Genomic DNA, 6167 nt, shown 5'->3' with positions numbered 1-6167 from the left:
TCCTTATTCTCCTGTGTCTGAGCACGAAGTGCATATTCGTGCTTTTTTGCAACAACTTTATGAGATCTGACTTCATTCTGCAGTTCTGTTTCTGTAACATTTTATGAAGATATGATATGGTCTGTTAAATTCCTCTTGGGAGAGTGTTTCAGGAAACAAGAAATTAAGCATTCCAATTGACAGCACAATTTATACATAGTTACAAGTTTAACAAAGTTTTGAAGTCTGGCACATATTTTATTTGGACACTACGTATTTAAATGCACTAGTGGGTCTTAACAATTTTTGAATCATTGTGTGGCAAACAAGCAGTGGCTGTTCCAATTACAGTTTGTGATGTCATCCTAGAAACATTTCTCCAAGAGTGATGTGGGTGGAGCAGGTAGCAGGCATTAGAGAGATGGTAAATTCATAAATTATTTTGGAATAATTTAAGGGAATATTACTTTGACAGGCTGAGAATGAATGACAGATTATTATTAAAAGGGACAGTAAACACAAAGTGTCAAAGGGAACACTCCATTCATCTGCCTCATGATTGGGAGTAATTGTGGGATCAAATGAACCTTCGGGTTCCACAAAATGTGGGAAATTTCAGGACTAGCACAGCAACTGTTGACTTCTCAGGAGTATTTTGCACCTTGAAATTACATAAACAATGGTGAACACATATCAGAGGGCATCGCTATCACAAAACTCTGTAATGAAGACAGGATCTCATTTGTTTTATGTTTTCAGAGCAGTGATTGTTATTGGACTTGGCATAAGTCACTGTAATTTTAAATATGCAAAACAGTGACACTTCATCTTATTAAGCTTTTGCAGCCAGGAATGAGCTGCATTGAATGTTGAAAGTTATCCCATGTTTGCCGTTACTTTTTATAGTTTTCAGCATTTGACTTGGTTCATTCCCCAGAAGCTAAAGTTGTTCAAAATTTAATCATGGCATTTCTCCTTGTTTGCAAGGAAAACATCATCTTTGATATAGGGAGAGGAAAAACTGTTGAAGGTAAGTGGAACAGAATGGTAAGCAGAATTTGTTCATTAATATCCATTGTATTACTTGAAATTGAGACTTGGCCGAGGAATAATAGAATGATAACAGAACACAAGTGAAAGGAAGTAGATTTCAAGTTATAATATATGGCTTGCAGGATTTACGTAATTCATCTAATAATAGTATAGAAGTGTATGATTTGCACTTCTGCTGACAATAACTTGTCTCCCTTTCATGTAGGGAACTTGTTTTTGTAAAGTTTGGGGATTGGAGGAATGAAACATGAGGCTTGAAGCTCTCCATACTTTGGACTCTTCACTGAATAATATAAGGAAGTTGTGAGCAGGACATGAGGCATGCATAACGACATGAGAAATTTGCACAGTATAGGGACCGTTGGTAAGCCCTTGCAAACGGTAGTGAACGTTTGGCTTCCATAATAGGCAGGGAACATCCTAAGTAATTCAGCATACTATCAGCTTCTCAAGAACGACTGTGTTCCATGGAATTAGTTGCTTTCAATTAACTGCATGTCCTCCTCCTTATATTAGCAAAAATTATTTGGAGTAAAGTTCTCTTACTCTGATAGAAAAATGTAGATTGGCAGTGAGTAGGAAATTCTGAGGAAGTTACTTAGAACCTATGAAAAGTGAATTAAGACAGGAGTAGAGAAAATTACTTCACAAGGTACTTCATAATTTGTACTATTCGCTTAATATTCTTACCTTGATTAAATTAAGACAGATGAGATGGGACAGATATACATTGTTGCCAAATATGAGCAGCGCATACAGAATTTTGGTCAGAATGCGAAAGAAAGACTTGTTGATCGACTAATAGCCATGTAAAGGAAGACCATGTACAATAGAAAACCTATTTCTACATTGCACAGGATAATACATGTTTAATAATATTACCTATGTGTATGGTTAAACGTACTTGTATTATGATAGTGACTGTAGTCAAAATGACAGATGAAGAAATAGTACTTTTTCGTGAGCCAAGACATGAAATTTCATACAAAATCAAAAATATGTTTATGATCTATCTGCACATTAATTCAAAGTTCTTTGTCACTGAAATAAAATGCTGTGTTTACCATAATAGAAGCACATCTTTTTCATTAAATATTATCTGGGAAGTACATAATAAATTTGAAATAATGTTTGTAAAGTAGAAATATATCAAAGTGTTTTATTGGAAGAGAAGCTTTCTTCAAAATCTCCCACTAGAAAAAGCAGGCTGTCTATAAGTCAATTAAATATTGTGTTTGTTTTGGTACTACTGTTCATGATTATGACCGAAAGTTTGAAGTAATTCCTAACCCTGTGAATAGCTAAATATCTAACAGAGGAACGAGCATTACCTAAAGTTTGGTGCCAGTGTCACTGTCCGCTCAGAACTGAGGTAACCGCTGTGAGGGTTGCATATCCATAGAAACAGAGCGCTCACTTCTACCTGACACAGTCCCAGTGTCACCATCCATAGACTGGATTTCCCTTTGATCTCCATTCTGCAGGGCATATCTCCAGAGAATCTCGCCTACAACACAAAAGTAAGTGTCTTGCTACACCATGATTTTTGGTATTCCACTTTCTTGTCCCTCATACTCTCGTTATTATCATGCTGCGGAACGTGAGGTTTGCAGTGTTCCTTATTCTCTAAATTAGTTCTGCACTTTCTGTAATACCTTACCAGTTTCTTGGTTGTTCACATCATCACATGTTTTTTTTTCAGAATTAGTGGAAGCCGAACATATGTTTGCCAAATTCCCATCTCTTCTGTAATATCGACTTCACTGTGAAAATTGAGACCTGTTGTTTTGAGAGCCATGTTGTTTGTATGGTCCATTTTATTGTAACAATTTGTTTTTGATGCTTTATGATCCTAAGTATTTCTACTATGTGGGTATTTGGTAACTGCTGTTGCATTATCTTTACACTTCAAGTGATAACTGTGTCTTGTCACAAAATACTTTGAGTCGGTAGAGAAAAGTGATGCTCACTCCCTTGCAATATCACATGTACAAGAAACGTCGTGAAACATCGCAGCTGCAAAATATTTACCCTTCTGGGTTTTTCTGCATCTTTTTGCCCAGCATTATATTCTGTTGAACATAGTTGTGTGTTGTTCAAAATCTTAATTTTATTAAACATAGTGAATGTTTTAATCGTAAAATTGTTAGAGATGATGTTCCAGGGGAACTTTCATTCTTTAAAATTTTGTTGATTTTTTTAAGAAACAGGACTGGTGCTCACATTGCGCACCATGTTGTTCATTATTTGGGCAGTAAGAGAACTGTATTTCTGTAATTGGTCCTCCATTCAGTCACACAGTATTGGCATTATTGAGTTGGCACTCTGTAATAATGGCACAGTTTATTGTTTGTCATTTTACTGGTACCTGTTATATTCATGTTGTTCATATAGTGTATAGATTGTTTTTTAAGTTAACTATCTCTGATTATCCTTGGGGGGGGGGTTCCCGTGCCCAGTAATTTATGAGAGAGAACGAATGCATATTCATCTGTGTGTGTCGCATATGTTTAATAACAGACATGCATGTAAATAGCAAGCTTATTTATGGGTGATGGATTAATCAGGATCTAATTCTGCAGTCCCTAGTAAATGCAGCATTATCAGTTTCACATAAAAATTTGTGCTGTTATAGTCACTTGAGGAGACCTTTGAAAAAAATTGAAACTTTTCAAAATTTTCGAAAAATCAAAAAATGCTGGAAATTGTCTGAAAAGCGCACAAAACCAAATAAAATTAAGGTGAAATTTTTCAAGTTTTTTTTTTGGTTTTGTGCATTTTTTGGACAAGTTCCAGCATTTTTTGAATTTTTTCAAAATTCCACACCTGTGCCCTTCAGAACCGGTCTCTCTCTGCCTGTATCTGATGTACTGTGTCTCTGACGAATGTGATCTTTGCGTGACTCGGGCTGTGCACGGACCAGTCTCTGTATGACACGGCTCTGACGTGCCGTCCATGAGAAGCCCAGGTGCAGCAGACATCACGTGAGGCAGCCACGGAGCTGCAGAGACCAGAGGCCGGTTGGTGCAGACACCAAGGCATTCAGCAACTGGGTGAGATAGAGGCCGAGTACGGCAGAGACAGGATGTGGCATTCACCGAGACTGGCATACATCTCTTGAGGAGACTTTTGAAAAAAACATTGAAAATTTTCAAAAAATAAAAAAATTCTGGAAATTGTCTGAAAAGCGCACAAAAACCAAATATTTTTGAAAATTTTGAAAAAGTATTGAAGGTATTTTTTTGCGCTTCTTGGACAATTTACAGGATTTTTTATTTTTTAACATTTTTCAAAATTCCACCACCTGATGCCTTGCAGAACCGGTCTCTCGGACTGTTTCTCATGTACTGTGTCTCTGACGAATGCGGTCTGTGCCCGACTCGGGCCCTGCAGGGACCGGTCTCTGTATGACACGGCTCTAACGTGCCGTCTCAGGTGTGGCAGATATCACGTGAGGTAGACACGGACCTGCAGAGGCCGGTTGGTGCAGACACCGAGGCAGTCAGCAACTGGGTCAGATAGAGGCCGAGTCCGGCAGAGAAAGGATGTGGCATCCACCAAGACTGGCATACATCTCTTGAGGAGACCTTTGAAAAAAAATTCGGTGAATTGCTCCTGCAGTTTTTTCAAGTTCTTTGTTTACATGTAAAGGATTTATTAAGTTGGTATTTGATTTGTCAACCTGTTTTATTGCATACATGTAATATCCTGTGAGTACGATACTAGTTCAGTTTAAATGCACCTTAGGAATAGTCCTAAAATTTGTATGTGCCGAACTAGAATGACTATACAGAATGGGGCAGCATTCATTCATCATTTTGATTCACGTAGTACTGTGGTGGCCCCAGGGAGGTGATGAAACTGAGTGCACTATTATGATCGGCTAGGGACATTTCAGTAAATATGAGTCAGTGATTGGCTATGCATGTGCATTCCCTGTACAGACATTTTAAATATTAAAGACTGTGATAGCAACAGAACAAATATTCAGATGGAATATTGACATTGAGAGACATGGGAAGGTCCCTCATCAGAACACCGTACAGAGCTTGTAGAGACGTTTGAAACCACAGCTTCTGCAAGAAACAGAAAAACTGGAGGCAGTGTCAGAACTGTGCAGGCACCAGGAAACATTTAAAGGGCATGAGCCTCCATTGATCGCATATGGCAAGTGAGTTGTTATTTTCAGAGTTGCGCTGTAATGACTTTGACCATACTGCTATTTGGTTCCAACAAGATGTAGTTAAGGGCATCCTACTCAGCAGTTTAAAGAATATGTTCGAACATTGAATAATTTCCCACTATGGCAACATTTCTTGGCCATCACATTGCCCGATCTGTCGGCTTCTGATCTTTATGGGCTGCTGAAGTAAAGCGCCCCGCTACATGCCTATGCGGGCACTTGGGGGGGGGGGGGGGGGGAGGAGAGGTATAGCTCCTACTCTTTGTTGACCCCATCACCAGATGGGGGTGAGTGGTCAGCATCACACCCCGGCCGTGCTTTGCCCCCGGGAAAGGACCCAAGTACCCATTGGATATGAGGCTGGGTGGGATCCAGAACCACTCTGGACACGGAGGTTAGAAAAAAGTACTCTGCCCCCATCGGGGATCGGACCCCGGCCGTCTAGTCTGTAGCCAGTCACTATACTGACTGAGCTACACCAGCTCTTTATACAGAAGTTTAAAAAATAGAAATACACTTCCATGTAAAATGACAGTCCATTATCTTTAACTAGAATTAGGGCAGATATTAAGAATACATGTCCACTAAACATCTTCATGGCACAGTCTTATAAATATGAGAACTTTTCCTTCACCTTATATCTTACTACAGTAGATACAGCTATGATAATCTGATATTAACACTTTCTACTCTGCTAGGTAAACAATGGTTTAAACATGAGCCAAATGACTAAATGTGAAAAAATATTGCAATCATCAAGAGCAAGACAGAAGCTATACTGTAATGCAAAACGTAGACATCTCACAGTGGAGACATTTATATTATCAAATGATGAATAATTTAGTCATACAAAAGTAAGTGTTTATATTCATGAACAAAAACTTAATATGGTGCTTCTTGAATTAATTGAGGTCTGATTCATATTTCACTTGAAATCTGATATCACAGCAAC

This window comes from Zootermopsis nevadensis, unplaced genomic scaffold, assembly GCF_977971745.1.
Source record: "Zootermopsis nevadensis isolate Lab colony 2312 unplaced genomic scaffold, Znev_1.0 Znev_ptg000023l, whole genome shotgun sequence".
Lineage (NCBI taxonomy): Eukaryota > Metazoa > Arthropoda > Insecta > Blattodea > Termopsidae > Zootermopsis > Zootermopsis nevadensis.
This window is presented reverse-complemented; position numbering follows the sequence as displayed.